The sequence below is a fragment of the Aegilops tauschii genome, chromosome 6, assembly GCF_002575655.3.
Source record: "Aegilops tauschii subsp. strangulata cultivar AL8/78 chromosome 6, Aet v6.0, whole genome shotgun sequence".
Classification (NCBI taxonomy): Eukaryota; Viridiplantae; Streptophyta; class Magnoliopsida; order Poales; family Poaceae; genus Aegilops; species Aegilops tauschii.
The window spans coordinates 478,980,218-479,000,374 of NC_053040.3; the positions used below are offsets into that span (position 1 = coordinate 478,980,218).

At 47.3% G+C, this 20,157-nt stretch overlaps 1 pseudogene; it reads right to left on the bottom strand.

Moving 5' to 3' along the window:
- Positions 1–15,710: 15,710 nt before the first annotated feature.
- LOC109768975 (cytochrome P450 716B1-like) lies at positions 15,711–17,423 on the bottom strand (annotated as a pseudogene).
- Positions 17,424–20,157: the final 2,734 nt, after the last annotated feature.

A 20,157-nucleotide genomic window follows, 5' to 3' on the forward strand; every position in this document is an offset into this window, starting at 1 on the left:
CACACTAACAGGCCATTGGCCAGGCATCACCGATGAATGTCACCACCGACAGGCCAGCGCGGGCGCGTTAGTGATAAGACTACGGTCCGTGCAAGACTATTAACACATATTACCTCCCTCCGAAAATACTTGTTATCAAAAGAAATAAAAGGGATGTATCTAGATGTATATTAGTTCTAGATACATCCTTTTTGTCCATTTTGATGACAAGTATTTTCGGACGAAGGGAGTACCAGTTAAAACTTGGCCAACAAGTGATGTTGTCCTCCTCAACCATTGGGAGGTCGAGCTCATCACAGATGGATGTAAATTTGGCCCATCAGTGCTGTTACCTCATTGACCCACCTTGTTAGTTGCCGGTCATTGTTCTCTATTCAAACTTTGGCCTCCTTTTCCTACGGTAACAAACATCTGGAACTGTTCACTGCTGGAAACGAAATGGCTCATTTGAATTCTGGGAAAGTTCCTTTGATAGTATATCTTCTGTTCTGGGAAAGTTCTATCCCTGGTTTATTTGTTTATTTGTCATCTTGTTCTAAACGACTCATTCATTATTTCTACTTGCCATACCCCCCCCCCCCCCCCCCCCCCCGCCCCCGCGAAAGGCATAGGCTGGCATCATGGCATCATGCACGGGCAACTGTTGATATAGCAGTATTGCTGAGATGATAAGCTGCATGTAGGATAAATAGAATAGTTGGGATGAGCCTCTATGTTCCAAACCCTTTGACCCTATAGTTTTTCCCTTAGATTTGGGACATGCTCATTAATTAGTACAAGACAAGTTTATGTTCCTTTTTTATTGAACACAGTACAGACGTAAGCGCTCATATACACACGCATACACTCACCCCTATGAACGCACACACGCACAGCCTACCCCTATGAGCACCTCCGAAAAACTGAGCCGACATATCATCTTGAACTTTACGAAGTCACCGTAGGCACCTCGTCGTCGACAGGAACGTCTCCTCCCACTCAATGTGCACCGCCGGAAATCCTGAAATAAATGCGAGCACCAAGATTTGAACCCTGGTGGGCTGGGGATACCACAGTCCCTCTAACCATCCAACGACAGGTTGGTTCGCAAGTTTATGTTCCTCTGATTTGACCAGATGGTCAAGAAATACAATCCACAACTAATTTTGAAATGGTGCTCGTGTTTTTAATATATTTCCCCTTTTAACTCTCTCTTCTTTTATCGCCACGCTTTAGCTTAGTGGAGGTACAATCTCTCTTATGTGTAGTTTCATGTCATGTAACAGGACCAGTCGCATGGATGGCATATTATTGGCATCATAATCCATAGTCGAATTTATTTCATGATTGCAATAGCACGTGGACTTATTTTTTTAATATAATATAAATGGTTGTGTGCATCGCTTGATACAGAGGAGGGGTTATCCCCTTTTCAAAAAACAAGTGCTCTTATTTTTGTAAAGGATTTGAAACAACGATTAATCTTCCCGCCTCTATTGTTGTTACTTTTTATTGGTAGGTTAGAGCATCTACAACCACATATGATAAATATATGGCCACTCAAACGCCCTGCGGACACGCTCGGGCGCGTCCGTAGGTAGTGACTGGGCACGCCTCAAATTTCATTTGGTGCATTCGGATATCTCATACTAGATTCTTAAATTCATACAAAGACATGCAAAAGGAAGTAGAACCTACGTACTACGTCGATCCTAGCTAATCCTTGTCGGAGATCACGACGATCTCCATTCCCGGCTTCGACAGCATGGGCTGCAACTGCAGCTCCGGCTGCTCCGCACCGGCCTCCTCCGCCTCTATCTCCGCGTCGAGTTCAGCGAAGAGCGCGTCGGACACCGCCTGCTCCCGTCGGAGGAACGCCCGGTTGGCCTCCACATAGGCCTCATCCTGGATGGACTCCAGGATGGCCTGCTGCTCCGCCATCTCGTCGGACTAGCACTACTAGGAAAAGGCCTACTATTGGCGCACCAATTTTGCCTACTAATGGCGCACTACTGGTGCGCCACTAGTACCACGCCACTAGTATTTTTTACTAACGGCGCACCACTGGTGCGCCATTAGTATCTGGTATACTAATGGCGCACCAGGCAGTGCGCCTTTAGTATAGGCCACGGTGCGCCATTAGTATGCCTCCCAGGGGGCCATATTTACCCATGTGCTTTCCCATACTAATGGCGCACTGCGGGGTGATGCGCCATTAATATCCTTTGGCATACTAATGGCGCACGTTGGTGTGATGCGCCATTAGTATGTATATTAGGGATTTTTTTTCCTGATATTTGCACAGATTACAAAATATATTATTGGACAGAATATAAACAGCACCACACAGCAACAGCAGATTCATCGAATACAATAGAAGATTAGTCTCCGAATACAATTCATCATATTAGTCTCCGAATTCAAAAGACCGAACAAAGATAGAACATTACAAGTCTCGAGACCGCGAGTAGCGAGTTTGTCGAAAGTAATACTAATCCTAACAAGTCCTACTAATCATCATCATACAACTTCTACTCGTTATTAATAACAAGTCATACGATCATCATCCTGATAGTCATCGAACCAACCCTACTTAATTGTTCTTAGCACATGATCATCAGTATTAGGCAGGACCTAAATACCCTATTTAAGGTAAAATAACATAAAACAATATAGACCCTGACTCTCCATTATGGAGAATGGAGATCATCCTGTCTCCAATTCTTGCGCGGCGCTTCCTTTTGCTTCCAAGAACCTCCTTACGACTGTCCATACATTTTTTTCATTCTCTGATTAGCATGTCTCCACTTCTTCTAGAAATCCGGTATGGACAGTTGAGATTCGTAGGATGACCTGGATATAAGTTCAAAACACGAAGGCTGCCATTCTGATACATCAAATGAGGCACACAATCCTCTGGGATTCTCTATTGAAAAACATAGTAATAACTTCATAGTTAGCAATGATGTACTAGTTTTAGAAGTATGCAAAAGATGCACGGATGTCGTAATAGTAAAAAATCTTACCAGGGTATCTCCATGGTAGTTACCGTAGTTTAACACGTGCACTAGTGGCACGTATTGACCATAATGTTGAGGAGTTTGATTGTAGATATTGTAATTCTCAAGATCAGTACAAAATCCGACCAGATGATTTTTCTCCTGATAAGTTAACTCGGAGCCATCGGTGTAGTGGGTTTTGTCTACCATGTTCCGCACATTTTTTGAACAATCAAAATAAGCTGTCAATGGAAATAAGTTGTCAACTATTTTGAAACAAACAATATAAATTAGTTAATAATTAACTATGTTTGAGAAACTCACATAGCGGTAGAACTGGAGGCGTATCAACAAGGACCCAAATGTCCATATTGTCTTGGTCGATGTCAGGATCACCAAGATCCATGGTGACAAGCATACCCTCATCAAAACCGTACATCTTGCAAAATGCTTCCCAATTTTTGCAACCAAAATGGGTTACGCTCTCAGCATTATACATATTTACTTCAAAATCCACATCATGATGTGTCCTTAGGTGAATTTTCTTCGTTTCAAAATTTTCATGATCTTCAAAATCCATCCTCTCCAAGACATAGCGTCTTGCATGGCATGGGATAAACTATACTTGAATTGTAAAAGATGAAATTACACGTTGAAATAGTTGAAGTCATGCTTAATTATGAAAAAAACACTTGTCGTTGTTGCGTACCGTTTCAACTTCGAAGGTCTCCTCGAGCTTAATGCTGAAGCGCCGATCATCGTCCAGGTGAGGCCTGTCGCACAGACCTCGACCGTCGTGGCACCAGTTGCACTCCCCCGGGAGACTTTCGTCGTCCGATGACGACATTTCCTATGTTCATAATTCAAAACTACATCATCTCTATTGGGTCCAATAAGATAATCCACAGTGTGGTGAAAACACGCCCTTCGAACTGGTTTGAGCAATTGGTGAATGGAGATGGTCTAAGATTTTCAGTAGTAAGAAGTGAAGTGGTAATTTTGAGAGCAAATGGTTAGGATGAGTGGTTCCTCTTTCCTGTTTAGCTTTACAATAGAATATTGTTAGTCATGCACACTTGTGCATTTTCAGCCAGGCCCAGTGGAGTTGGCCTAAAAACATTTCTTTCTTTAAGCCTGCTACATCCATCTCAAGTATTTATGGTAAAGGGTTAGCAGGGCCATCCAAATAGAATATGTGGTATGGGCTTTTTTAGTAGGTCATCCTACCAGATTAGGGTTTATCGATGACGAGCAACTGACATTAGTAATAACTATGAGTAGATATCACACTTCTATATGTATAACACAAGAGGCAGTTGATCCTACTTAATTAAGTACTAAGACCCCGGCCCATGCATTAGTCACAAGTACCCCATATGTCCTATTTTTAGCAAAGTCATGCTAAAATTCATGGAAAATTTCAGCATGACCTTTGCTGAAAATAGGACATATGGAGTACCCGAATTTGCCGGAACGGAAGTTAATCGACATTCCAGCAAACTCAAGGGCCTCTCGGGGGTACAGCAGCAGCATCACAAGTTGACAAAATTCCCAAGTAGTACAGTAGCAGCATCACAAGTAGTACCAATGAACATATAGTCCAGCACATTCTGAATTTCGATAAATGACAGCAAGTTAACTCATGCTGACAGCAACAAACTTATAACAACATAAATGAAATTGCAGTTGTACGATCATAAACTTATAACAACATAAACTCATGCTGACAGCAACAAATTGCAATGATCAAGCTATCTGAAAACAGAGTACTTGTTGATTAACTATCAAGCTATCTGAAAACAGAGTACTTGTTTATTAACTGGCAGGGTAGATAAGAGACTACAAATTAAATAGCCATATATCCATCTTCTGAGCTATGATCCATGGACCATCCACCCCATGAACTAGGAGTGTCATGCAGCATAAAAACTGCCAGTGGCCAGAAGAACTTCACCAAAGCAACTGGAGTTTTGCAACTATGTGATAGTGAACAACACAAGAGGTGTTGCTGCTCAGGGCTTCAATTTGAAATACTACTGGAAGATAACTAACTAAAAATATGTGGAAGTGGAGCATTACTACTCTACAGAAAGATAACGCAATGTAACAAAAAGTGGACATGTACAATAGGCTAGGAAAAGCAGGATGGGGAACTGGCAAAAGCCTGTCTACTGAGCAGGGTTACTTTATTAGGTGAGAACCTGCAGATTGTGTATTGGTCCTTGTTTGCTGACCTCTTGTTTGTTTCCTCTGTGCCAAAACTTACTGTCTGGTTCTGAAACTGATACAGTGACAAGGGAAAAAGAAAATGGGCATCAAAACCAAACAATGTGCTAATAGTAGTAGGAGTACTAACATGACTAAAGTCACTTCTGCAAAAAAAGGGAAAGGAGCTCTTGCCCCCATTGCCAAGAATCTTTGGTGCTTGAGGGGGAAGCTTGGTCACTTTACAAAACTAAACCCCCCACACCACCAGTAGAACACAACCATTCTTAAAGCTAAAGTTTTTATGCTTAAAACCTTCTTAAATAGCAGTGCTTAGAACAAGATAGTCCCAAGTCCATGCCACCTCCCCCTCCCTAGTTACACCACAACATCCATCCAGACTCAAGTATTCTGACAAAGCAAAATGTGATTTCAAGGTGGGGTAGAAGTAGGAGCGTGAGAGTAACTGTTTTCATTTTCTTCCTTTTTCGTGTTTGTTGTGTGTTGACACTTATCACAGTACCCAAGTGTGTATCAAAGAAGAGAATGCAGCTTGTGGAAAGGATGCCATTGCTTTCTTCAGTTTCAGTTCAGAAGGTTGGTTTCTATCTGAATCTGTGTGTTTCTTTTGCAGGCTCCCAATGCAATGGTGGATCAGATGGGGCTAACAGTGGTATCATCGGCATATGATTCGTGCAAGGGAAAATGAGCAGGGATTTTGATAAACAAAGAGAAGTGAATTTGGGTGGAGGGGTGAGACCTGGAGCACTGGAGGCCGGAGGGGGTCGAAGCAGAGGTTGAGTACGCGAAGCTTCGTCAGTTCCCGGAGACCCTCGACGTTGGCGATCTTGTTCCTGACAAACTGCACACACGCACGCATGAGATGCGGGAGACGAAGAAGAAAACTAGAAAGGGAAGAAGAGAAGGGGAAGATGGACAACTGCGGGGTGGTGCTGCTGGAGATGCTGCTGGGCGGCGGGCGCTGGACAAGAAGGAGGAAGGAGGAAGGAGGAGAGGGACCTGGGCGGGCGCGGCCGGTCGCCGGAGGGGTCGGGGTCGGGGTTGGGGTCGGGGTAAGCGGCGGCGGCGGCGTCGAAGGGATGGCTCGAGGGCGTCCGAGCTCGTCCGGGTCCTCGTAGTCGAAGAGGAAGACGACGGCGGTCCTCTTGGGCGCCTCGGTTGGTCGTGGGGAGGCCGGCGGCCACGTGCTTCGCGGGTCGGCGCGGGGGCGGCGACGCGGGGGAGCTGCAGTGGTGGGGGCGCGGGGGCGTGGGGGCGGCGGCGCGGGGGAGCTGCAGTGGTGGGGGGCGCGGGGGCGGCGGGGGTGGAGTCCGGCGGGGGTCGGGGAGTTACTGGCGAGGGAGAGGGACGAAGGGGATTTGGCGAGGGAGAGGGAGGAATTAGCTAGGGGGGAAACTTACTAATGGCGCACCCCGAAGCGGTGCGCCATTAGAATGTTTTTTTAGATAGCAATGGCGCACCCACGGTTGGTGCGCCATTAGTAATCTTTTTTTTATATAGCAATGGCGCACCGGCCAGAGGTGCGCCATTAGTAATCTTTTTTTATATAGCAATGGCGCACCAGCCAGAGGTGCGCCATAAGTAAATTTATTATTATTATTTTTTGTTGCATCTAATCATTTAAAAAAATGAATATGAATATGAATATGAAACAGTAATAATTTTTTATAAAAACAGTAATAATTTTTTATAAAAACTATAATAATTTTTTGTGACGGTGGAGCGGGCCGGGGAGGGTGCGGGGGAGGGTGCGGGGGGTCGTCGTCGGCGGTGGAGCGGGACGGGGAGGTGTTGGGGATCGTAGCAGAAATTTAAAATTTTCTACGTATCACCAAGATCAATCTATGGAGTCATCTAGCAACGAGAGAGAGGGGAGTGCATCTACATACCCTTGTAGATCGCGTGCGAAATCGTTCAAGAGAACGGGGTTGATGGAGTCGTACTCGTCGTGATCCAAATCACCGATGATCCTAGCGCCGAACGGACGGCACCTCCGCGTTCAACACACGTACAGAGCGGGGGCGTCTCCTCCTTCTTGATCCAGCAAGGGGGGAGGAGAAGTTGATGGAGATCCAGCAGCACGACGGCGTGGTGGTGGAAGTAGCGGGATCCCGGCAGGGCTTCGCCAAGCGCAAGCGGGGAGGAAGAGGTGTCACGGGAGGGAGGGAGGCGCCAGGGCTTGGGGTGCTGCTCCCATGCGCCTCCCCACTATATATAGGGGTGGAGGGGGCTGGTTTCTTGCCCTCCAAGTCCATTGGGGCGTTGGCAAAGGTGGGGGAAAGAAATCCCATCATTTCCCTTCCCCACCGATTGTTATCCCCCTTTTTAGGGATCTTGATCTTATCCCTTCGGGATATGATCTTATTCCTTCTAAGGTGGGATCTTGGTGCGCCTTGACCAGGGGTGTGGGGCCTTGCCCGCACTACCCACGTTCATGTGGGTCCCCCCATGCAGGTGGGCCCCACTTCGGAACCTTCTAGAACCTTTCCGGTACAATACCGAAAAATCCCGAACATTTTCCGGTGGCCAAAATAGGACTTCCCATATATAAATCTTTACCTCCGGACCATTCCGGAACTCCTCGTGACGTCCGGGATCTCATCCGGGACTCCGAACAACTTTCAGATTTCCGCATACTAATATCTCTACAACCCTAGCGTCACCGAACCTTAAGTGTGTAGACCCTACGGGTTCGGGAGACATGCAGACATGACCGAGACGACTCTCCGGTCAATAACCAACAGCGGGATCTGGATACCCATGTTGGCTCCCACATGTTTCACGATGATCTCATCGGATGAACCACGATGTTGAGGATTCAATCAATCCCGTATACAATTCCCTTTGTCAATCCGTACGTTACTTGCCCGAGACTCGATCGTCGGTATCCCAATACCTTGTTCCATCTCGTTACCGGCAAGTCACTTTACTCGTACCGTAATGCATGATCCCGTGACCAAACACTTGGTCACATTGAGCTCATTATGATGATGCATTACCGAGTGGGCCCGGAGATACCTCTCCGTCATACGGAGTGACAAATCCCAGTCTCGATTCATGACAACCCAATAGACACATTCAGAGATACCCGTAGTGCACCTTTATAGCCACCCAGTTACGTTGTGACGTTTGGCACACCCAAAGCACTCCTATGGTATCCGGGGGTTGCACAATCTCATAGTCTAAGGAAATGATACTTGACATTTGGAAAAGCTCTAGCAAACGAACTACACGATCTTGTGCTATGCTTAGGATTGGGTCTTGTCCATCACATCATTCTCCTAATGATGTGATCCCGTTATCAATGACATCCAATGTCCATAGTCAGGAAACCATGACTATCTGTTGATCAACGAGCTAGTCAACTAGAGGCTCACTAGGGACATGTTGTGGTCTATGTATTCACACATGTATTACGATTTCCGGATAACACAATTATAGCATGAACAATAGACAATTATCATGAACAAGGAAATATAATAATAACCATTTTATTATTGCCTCTAGGGCATATTTCCAACAGTCTCCCACTTGCACTAGAGTCAATAATCTAGTTACATTGTGATGAATCGAACACCCATAGAGTTCTGGTGTTGATCATGTTTTGCTCTAGGGAGAGGTTTAGTCAACGGATCTGCTACATTCAGGTCCGTATGTACTTTACAAATATCTATGTCTCCATTTTGAACATTTTCACGAATGGAGTTGAAGCGACGCTTGATATGCCTGGTCTTCTTGTGAAACCTGGGCTCCTTGGCAAGGGCAATAGCTCCAGTGTTGTCACAGAAGAGAGTCATCGGGCCCGACGCATTGGGAATAACTGCTAGGTCGGTAATGAACTCCTTCACCCAGGTTGCTTCTTGTGCTGCCTCTGAGGCCGCCATGTATTTCGCTTCACATGTAGATCCCGTCACAACGCTTTGCTTGCAACTGCATCAGCTTACTGCCCCACCATTCAAAATATACACGTATCCGGTTTGTGACTTAGAGTCATCCAGATCTGTGTCGAAACTAGCATCGACGTAACCCTTTACGACGAGCTCTTCGTCACCTCCATAAACGAGAAACATATCCTTAGTCCTCTTCAGGTACTTCAGGATATTCTTGACCGTTGTCCAGTGTTCCATGCCGGGATTACTTTGGTACCTTCCTACCAAACTTACGGCAAGGTTTACATCAGGTCTGGTACACAACATGGCATACATAATAGACCCTATGGCCGAGGCATAGGGGACGACACTCATCTTTTCTCTATCTTCTGCCGTGGTCGGGCATTGAGCCGTGCTCAATTTCACACCTTGCAATACAGGCAAGAACCCCTTCTTGGACTGATCCATATTGAACTTCTTCAATATCTTGTCAAGGTACGTACTTTGTGAAAGACCAATGAGGCGTCTTGATCTATCTCTATAGATCTTGATGCCTAATATATAAGCAGCTTCTCCAAGGTCCTTCATTGAAAAACACTTGTTCAAGTAGGCCTTTATGCTTCCCAAGAATCTATATCATTTCCCATCAACAGTATGTCATCCACATATAATATGAGAAATGCTAGAGAGCTCCCACTCACTTTCTTGTAAACACAGGCTTCTCCATAAGTCTGTGTAAACCCAAACGCTTTGATCATCTCATCAAATCGAATGTTCCAACTCCGAGATGCTTGCACCAGCCCATATATGGAGCGCTGGAGCTTGCATACCTTGTTAGCATTCTTAGGATCGACAAAACCTTCTGGCTGCATCATATACAATTCTTCCTTAAGAAAGCCGTTAAGGAATTCTGTTTTGACGTCCATTTGCCATATCTCATAATCATAGAATGCGGCAATTGCTAACATGATTTGGACGGACTTCAGCTTCGCTACGGGTGAGAAAGTCTCATCGTAGTCAACCCCTTGAACTTGTCGATAACCCTTAGCGACAAGTCGAGCCTTATAGATGGTCACATTACCATCCGCGTCTGTCTTCTTCTTAAAGATCCATTTATTTTCTATGGCTCGCCGATCATCGGGCAAGTCAGTCAAAGTCCATACTTCGTTTTCATCCAGGACAGGGTTGCCATACCACTCTGGTGCGGAACGTGTCCTTGTGGACCTACGAAGTTCAGTAGTAACTTGATCCGAAGTACCTTGATCATCATCATTAGCTTCCTCTCTAGTCAGTGCAGGCACCACATGAACATCTTCCTGAGCTGCGCTACTTTCCGGTTCAAGAGGTAGTACTTCATCAAGTTCCACTTTCCTCCCACTTACTTCTTTCGAGAGAAACTCTTTCTCCAGAAAGGACCCGTTCTTGGCAACAAAGATCTTGCCTTCGGATCTGAGGTAGAAGGTATACCCAATGTTTTCCTTAGGGTATCCTATGAAGACGCATTTTTCTGACTTGGGTTCGAGCTTTTTAGGTTGAACTTTCTTGACATAAGCATCGCATCCCCAAACTTTTAGAAACGACAGCTTAGGTTTCTTCCCAAACCATAATTCATACGGTGTCATCTCAACGGATTTCGATGGAGCCCTATTTAAAGTGAATGCGGCAGTCTCTAAAGCATAGCCCCAAAATGAGAGCGGTAGATCGGTAAGAGACATCATAGATCGCACCATATCCAATAGAGTGCGATTACGACGTTCGGACACACCATTTCGCTGAGGTGTTCCAGGCGGCGTGAGTTGTGAAACTATTCCATATTTCCTTAATTGTGTGACAAATTCGTGACTCAAATATTCCCCTCCACGATCTGATCGTAAGAATTTTATTTTCCTGTCACGTTGATTCTCAACCTCACTCTGAAATTCCTTGAACTTTTCAAAGGTCTCAGACTTGTGTTTCATTAGGTAGACATACCCATATCTACTCAAGTCATCAGTGAGAGTGAGAACATAACGATAGCCACCGCGAGCCTCAACACTCATTGGACCGCACACATCAGTATGTATGATTTCCAATAAGTTGGTTGCTCGCTCCATTGTTCCGGAGAACGGAGTCTTGGTCATCTTACCCATGAGGCATGGTTCGCACGTGTCAAATGATTCGTAATCAAGAGACTCTAAAAGTCCATCAACATGGAGCTTCTTCATGCGCTTGACACCAATGTGACCAAGACGGCAGTGCCACAAGTATGTGGGACTATCATTATCAACCTTACATCTTTTGGTACTCACACTATGAATATGTGTAACACTACGTTCGAGATTCATTAAGAATAAACCATTAACCAGCGGGGCATGACCATAAAACATATCTCTCATATAAATAGAACAACCATTATTCTCGGATTTAAATGAGTAGCCATCCCGAATTAAACGAGATCCTGATACAATGTTCATGCTCAAAGCTGGCACTAAATAACAATTATTGAGGTTTAAAACTAATCCCGTAGGTAAATGTAGAGGTAGCATGCCGACGGCGATCACATCGACCTTGGAACCATTCCCGACGCGCATCGTCACCTCGTCCTTTGCCAGTCTCCGTTTATTCCGCAGCTCCTGCTTTGAGTTACAAATATGAGCAACCGCACCGGTATCAAATACCCAGGAGCTACTACGAGTGCTGGTAAGGTACACATCAATAACATGTATATCACATATACCTTTGGTGTTGCCGGCCTTCTTGTCCGCTAAGTACTTGGGGCAGTTCCGCTTCCAGTGACCACTTCCCTTGCAATAAAAGCACTCAGTCTCAGGCTTGGGTCCATTCTTTCGCTTCTTCCCGGCAACTGGCTTACGAGGCGCGGCAACTCCCTTGCCGTCCTTCTTGAAGTTCTTCTTACCCTTGCCTTTCTTGAACTTAGTGGTTTTATTCACCATCAACACTTGATGTTCCTTTTTGATCTCCACCTCCGCTGATTTCAGCATTGAATATACCTCAGGAATGGTCTTTTCCATCCCCTGCATATTGAAGTTCATCACAAAGCTCTTGTAGCTTGGTGGAAGCGACTGAAGGATTCTGTCAATGACCGCGTCATCCGGGAGATTAACTCCCAGCCGAGTCAAGCGGTTGTGTAACCCAGACATTTTGAGTATGTGCTCACTGACAGAACTATTTTCCTTCATCTTACAACTGAAGAACTTGTCGGAGACTTCATATCTCTCGACCCGGGCATGAGCTTGGAAAACCATTTTCAGCTCTTCGAACATCTCATATGCTCCGTGTTGCTCAAAACGCTTTTGGAGCCCCGGTTCTAAGCTGTAAAGCATGCCGCACTGAACGAGGGAGTAATCATCAGCACGCTGCTGCCAAGCGTTCATAACGTCTTGGTTCTCTGGGATGGGTGCGTCACCTAGCGGTGCTTCTAGGACATAATCTTTCTTGGAAGCTATGAGGATGATCCACAGGTTCTGGACCCAGTCCGTATAGTTGCTGCCATCATCTTTCAGCTTGGTTTTCTCTAGGAACGCGTTGAAGTTGAGGGCAACATTAGCGTGGGCCATTTGATCTACAAGACATATTGTAAAGATTTTAGACTAAGTTCATGATAATTAAGTTCATCTAATCAAATTATTCAGTAAACTCCCACTCAGATAGACATCCCTCTAGTCATCTAAGTGAAACATGATCCGAGTCAACTAGGCCGTGTCCGATCATCACGTGAGACGGACTAGTCAACATCGGTGAACATCTTCATGTTGATCGTATCTTCTATACGACTCATGCTCGACCTTTCGGTCTTCCGTGTTCCGAGGCCATGTCTGTACATGCTAGGCTCGTCAATACCCGCTGTATGCGAACGTTAGAATCTATCACACCCGATCATCACGTGGTGCTTTGAAACAATGAACCTTCGCAACGGTGCACAGTTAGGGGGAACACTTTCTTGAAGTTATTGCGAGGGATCATCTTATTTAAGCTACCGTCGTTCTAAGCAAATAAGATGTAAAACATGATAAACATCACATGCAATCAAATAGTGACATGATATGGCCAATATCATTTTGCTCCTTTTGATCTCCATCTTCGGGGCGCCATGATCATCTTCGTCATCGGCATGACACCATGATCTCCATCATCATGATCTCCATCATCGTGTCTTCATGAAGTTGTCACGCCAACGATTACTTCTACTTCTATGGCTAACGTGTTTAGCAATAAAGTAAAGTAATTTACATGGCGTTATTCAATGACACGCAGGTCATACAAAAAATAAAGACAACTCCTATGGCTCCTGCCGGTTGTCATACTCATCGACATGCAAGTCGTGATTCCTATTACAAGAACGTGATCAATCTCATACATCACATATATCATTCATCACATCCTTTTGGCCATATCACATCACACGGCATATGCTGCAAAAACAAGTTAGACGTCCTCTAATTGTTGTTGCATGTTTTTACGTGGCTGCTATAGGTTTCTAGCAAGAACGTTTCTTACCTACGTAAAACCACAACGTGATATGCCAATTTATATTTACCTTTCATAAGGACCCTTTTCATCGAATCCGATCCGACTAAAGTGGGAGAGACAGACACCCGCTAGCCACCTTATGCAACTAGTGCATGTCAGTCGGTGGAACCTGTCTCACGTAAGCGTACGTGTAAGGTCGGTCCGGGCCGCTTCATCCCACGATGCCGCCGAAACAAGATAAGACTAGTAGTGGCAAGAAAATTGACAACATCTACGCCCACAACAAGTTTGTGTTCTACTCGTGCATAGAAACTACACATAGACCTAGCTTATGATGCCACTGTTGGGGATCGTAGCAGAAATTTAAAATTTTGTACGTATCACCAAGATCAATCTATGGAGTCATCTAGCAACGAGAGAGAGGGGAGTGTATCTACATACCCTTGTAGATCGCGCGCGGAAGCGTTCAAGAGAACGGGGTTGATGGAGTCGTACTCGTCGTGATCCAAATCACCGATGATCCTAGCGCCGAACGGACGGCACCTCCGCGTTCAACACACGTACGGAGCGGGGACGTCTCCTCCTTCTTGATCCAGCAAGGGGGGAGGAGAATTTGATGGAGATCCAGCAGCACGACGGCGTGGTGGTGGAAGTAGCGGGATCCCGGCAGGGCTTCGCCAAGCGCAAGCGGGGAGGAAGAGGTGTCACGGGAGGGAGGGAGGCGCCAGGGCTTGGGGTGCTGCTCCCATGCGCCTCCCCACTATATATAGGGGTGGAGGGGGCTGGTTTCTTGCCCTCCAAGTCCAATGGGGCGTTGGCAAAGGTGGGGGAAAGAAATCCCATCATTTCCCTTCCCCACCGATTGTTATCCCCCCTTTTTAGGGATCTTGATCTTATCCCTTCGGGATATGATCTTATTCCTTCTAAGGTGGGATCTTGGTGCGCCTTGACCAGGGTGTGGGGCCTTGCCCCCACTACCCACGTTCATGTGGGTCCCCCCATGCAGGTGGGCCCCACTTCGGAACCTTCTAGAACCTTTCCGGTACAATACCGAAAAATCCTGAACATTTTCCGGTGGCCAAAATAGGACTTCCCATATATAAATCTTTACCTCCGGACCATTCCGGAACTCCTCGTGACGTCCGGGATCTCATCCGGGACTCCGAACAACTTTCGGATTTCCGCATACTAATATCTCTACAACCCTAGCGTCACCGAACCTTAAGTGTGTAGACCCTACGGGTTCGGGAGACATGCAGACATGACCGAGACGACTCTCCGGTCAATAACCAACAGCGGGATCTGGATACCCATGTTGGCTCCCACATGTTCCACGATGATCTCATTGGATGAACCACGATGTCGAGGATTCAATCAATCCCGTATACAATTCCCTTTGTCAATCGGTACGTTACTTGCCCGAGATTCGATCGTCGGTATCCCAATACCTTGTTCCATCTCGTTACCGGCAAGTCACTTTACTCGTACCGTAATGCATGATCCCGTGACCAAACACTTGGTCACATTGAGCTCAATATGATGATGCATTACCGAGTGGGCCCAGAGATACCTCTCCCTCATACGGAGTGACAAATCCCAGTGTCGATTCGTGCCAACCCAACAGACACTTTCGGAGATACCCGTAGTGCACCTTTATAGCCACCCAGTTACGTTGTGACGTTTGGCACACCCAAAGCACTCCTATGGTATCCGGGAGTTGCACAATCTCATGGTCTAAGGAAATGATACTTGACATTTGGAAAAGCTCTAGCAAACGAACTACACGATCTTGTGCTATGCTTAGGATTGGGTCTTGTCCATCACATCATTCTCCTAATGATGTGATCCCGTTATCAATGACATCCAATGTCCATAGTCAGGAAACCATGACTATCTGTTGATCAACGAGCTAGTCAACTAGAGGCTCACTAGGGACATGTTGTGGTCTATGTATTCACACATGTATTACGATTTCCGGATAACACAATTATAGCATGAACAATAGACAATTATCATGAACAAGGAAATATAATAATAACCATTTTATTATTGCCTCTAGGGCATATTTCCAACAGTCTCCCACTTGCACTAGAGTCAATAATCTAGTTACATTGTGATGAATCGAACACCCATAGAGTTCTGGTGTTGATCATGTTTTGCTCTAGGGAGAGGTTTAGTCAACGGATCTGCTACATTCAGGTCCGTATGTACTTTACAAATATCTATGTCTCCATTTTGAACATTTTCACGAATGGAGTTGAAGCGACGCTTGATATGCCTGGTCTTCTTGTGAAACCTGGGCTCCTTGGCAAGGGCAATAGCTCCAGTGTTGTCACAGAAGAGAGTCATCGGGCCCGACGCATTGGGAATAACTGCTAGGTCGGTAATGAACTCCTTCACCCAGGTTGCTTCTTGTGCTGCCTCTGAGGCCGCCATGTATCTTGTGGAGGAGGGGAGGTCCTCCGCTCGATTTGGATGGGCAGGCCACGCAGCGGCGACGGCATGGGGTCCCTCACGAAGGTGTTCTCCTTGCAGCAGAGCTTCCATCTGAACTGCCTCACCAGGTGGTGCATCGTCACCAGCGTCTCGATCCGGGAAAACTCTATCCCGGGGCATATCCTGGGGCCGCCCCTGAAGGCGACGAAGGAGCACGGCGGCGCCGCCGACGCGGCCTGGTTCTCGAACCGGGACGGGTCGAACCTCGCCGGCTCGTGGAAGATGCTCGCGTCCATGTGCGTCACGTTCGCCGTCCAGAACACCTGAAAGCTTTCAGATCAGGTAATTTGTCGGCCTCCGACGACTGTGCTAGCTAGGCTTAGGCTCGTGGAGGTGAGTTGACTTGCAGCAAATGACCTGCCATCCTTTTGGGATGAGGTAGCCGTCGAACTCCACGTCCTCCAGCGCTCTTCTGAAGCTGCCGAAGATCGGAGGGACGACTCGTAGGATCTCCTGCGCGACTCGCCATGTGAGCTTCATCTTCGTCAGATCTTCCCAGGCGAGAGCCTCTCCGTCGCCTTTGCTCCTGGCGATCTCTTCATGCTCTGTGTCACGAAACAAAGCACACATCATGAGTGACCATGGCAGGTTGGAACGATTGATTCACTGGCCAGTGGCCACTTGCCTTGGACCATGGCGGCGAGGGTGGCGGACCATGAACGTCATGAGGATGGACGACGTGTCGTGGCCGGCGATGAGGGCGACCATGGCGTTGTCCACGATCTCCTCGTCCCTCAGCAGCCGCTCGCCATGGCCGTCCGTCAGGCCGAGCAGGCAGGTTATGAGGTCGTTGCTCCGCGACGGCGCCTTGCCGTGCTCCGGCTGGCACCGCCTGGCCTTCTTCTCCCGCGTGATCCCCGCGAGCACCCGACGGGCTCTGCCGCTGGCCTTGAGGCTCCGGCTGAACGCCGTGAACGGCAGGTTCGCCGGGACGGCCCACATGCCCTCGACCATGCGCGCGAAGTCGCCGGCCAGCGCGTCCCGCACGGCGCCCCTCTCGAGCCCGAAGAGCAGCGCCGAGATGATGTCGAACGTCAGCCGCTTCATCAGCGGCAGCACCGTCACGGTCCCGCGGCCGGCCCAGTTCTCCTCGACGTGGCGCCGCACCTCGGCGTCGATCCTGCCCACGTACATCTTGAGCATGTCCGGCTTGAGGAACTCGAGCAGAGCGCCGCGGACGCGCCCGTGGTCGGCGCCGTGGAGGCCCAGGATGCTGTTCTCTCCGAGTATCCGCTGCACGGACCGGGGCTGCCGCGTCGAGAGCGCGCTACTGAAGAAGAGGAACTTGTTGGCCGCCGCCCAAAATCCAAACTGAAAGCATGCTTAGCGAGGCTATGTGCCTCAAGATTGGTAACTCTACCTTCAAAGATGAAGGTGCAGTCATCGATGGTTCTTGCCGTCTCTACAATTTCCTTCACAATGCTTGCGTATATCCCTCCCTCCTGTTTGTGAATGTCCTTGACCACTTCTTGGCAATCAGAGGCGATGATCACATGTGATAAGGCTAGTTCCGTAGCCAGAGCAAGCGCTTCACGACATGCTAGGGCTTCCAGTGTTGGTGGATCAGTGATGCCCTTATTCTAATTGCTGAAGAACCCAAGTATAGCCCCGAGGCATCCCTGCACACCCCGCTGAAAGATCCTTCATTTTGATTTATGGAGACTGCCCCATCTACTCTTATCTTTACAGATCCGAGCAGAGGTGGGATCCATCTCGGAGATGCTTGTTGTTGGTTTTGTCCAGCAGGTGTTGAAACCCTCTTTGGCCTACACCCTTCCAGATCCCGTATATACCTTCGAATGAAGTGTTGTGTAGATACTGGACTTTGGAATATATCCTCATGCAATGCTTGTCTCCTCGAGAACCAGAGTGCCCAGAGAATAACTGCAACCTGAATAAATTATGTAGTCGACAGCATATCAATTACAGCAAACAACCATCTTTTGGCGCCAGGTTCTCTTATGTTGTTTAGGGCTTCGACCAGATCAACATCCTCTAAAGCCCAGACACACCGAGCCACCGTGTAGTGAAGCAGCGAGTGTTGCCACGAATCCTCAGCGCCGCACAAGCCACATGTCGAACTAGACATGTTCCGATGATGGCGCACATCGGCCGTTGGAATTGATTGATGTGCAAGTCTCCATAAGAAAATCTTAACTTTTGACGGCACCTCAACTTTCCATTATTTTGGTAATGATCCTAGCTAGAGTAATCTGTTTGATCGTTTATTTATTAGTGGATGCATGGGAAACACATATGGTTATTGGTTGGAAAGACGGGTGGAAAATGAGATGGAGAAAATGGTACTCCCTCCGTCTAGGTGTGTAAGTCATCTTACAAAATCAAATAATCCCAAAACACTTAGGCACGGTACATTAACTCCCTCCTTGTTTCTTGTTTCGTGACATATCAACCAATAAGAGACGTGGGCCGTACATGCTTTTAATGACTTGAGACTTTCAAACATGACATGCAGTGGTTAATTCATTGCATGCAATGCTATTAGCTTGCAAAAAAACATTAAGTTCTCTCGTTTTCCCCTCCGCCTTGGTCGCGATGCACAACCTAAAATGACTTATACACCTAGACGAAGGAAGTAGGGAAAATTAGATTTTATACAAGTCATTATTACTAGCTATGACTTCCTCTTTCATTACTTAATTCTTTCCATATCCCTCTCCCCTGTTCATCCGGCCAGGACAAAAAGCCTATGCAATTTTCTTTTTTACTCCACTAAGTTTAGGGGATCGGCTAGGTCGGCCATCTATAGAGGAGTAAAAATTTACTCCACTACAGCCGGATACTCCTCTGAAATAGGGGATCGGCTAGAGTTGCTCTAACGAGAGGATGTTGGAATAAATCTTGTTATTAGTGCAAAAAGTAGTTGATTAGATCATGTTTTATTCTGTAGTTGGGTCACACACTAGAGGTTGAGGCTGGGTACACATGTATAGACGTGTTCACGTGTGTGCATATGCAAAGCTTTTAGTGTGTGCATGCAAAATTGGCCAAGTCGTCGAATTGGTTAGTGGCCGGGAGAAATGGCCGTAGAGTTAGCCCATGCATTCGTTAGTTATTGGACTAGCTGTGCATGGTGGGCATGGCGTGAGTTTAGGATTGGTTGGTATAGTGAAGATGCTCTTGTTATGGCTATTTAAGTTGAGTGAGTAAATGAAAGCCATGAGGGCTGAGGTAAACATGTAGCTCTTGTGTCATCTGGTCTCCCTTGGTACATGTGTCATGTGTGTTTCTTCTTGTTTTATATGTTCTTGAGAGAAATCATGTGAGAAGATAGAGTTGTGAGGAAGAAGAGCGGCGCTAGGAGGAGGCGGGGGCTAACAGAGGACAATGTTAGAAGGGAATAGAGAGGATGGTCGGTGGAATTGTTGTTTATTGCTTGAGCCTCGTGGGCATATATACATGAGTACAATGACCAACTTGAAATACAAGACAAGGGGAACAAATCTAGTCCATCATATACTTCCTAATAATCATAATACTCAACACCCCCCCTCGCAGTCATAACGGTAGCGACATAGACGGTGAAATTGGAGAAGAATCCGAAGGTAAGCCGACGGACCCCCCCCCCCCCACCACCATAGTCGTTGCTGGAGTGGAAACCGACGAGGTTGTTCAAGCAAGGCGGTAGCCCTTTGTGCCGTTTGTCGAGGTAGCCAAGAGCGTGGGTGGTGTAGCCGTGGTCGAGGTGGAGGGGCGTGTTGTACTCGAGACAGTCTTCACGGGAACTTCGGAGCCACGCGCAACCGACGGGCTAGATCGGTCACACGTTGTAGATGAGGAGGAGCGCGGGCGGGCGGTGATCAATCCGATCGCGCGCGTTGGGGACGCCGCTCGGTGAAGGCGGCGTGGCGAGGAGTCCGAGATGAAGTCGGTGACGACGGCACAGCCGGCCCAAGGTAGCCGACAAGGCCGATGCAGCCGGCGAGCCCGAGGCATAGGAAGAGCGGCCGTATAGACGTTGTGAAGACGGGGGATGATGAAGAAGTCCCGGTTGAAGCAAGGCGGCGATGGCCGGCACAGGGCGATGGGCGGCAAACGCGCGAAGAGCACACCGGGAGGGCTGAGGTGTCGCGCGAGGCCGCCGGGTCGGAGTGGAG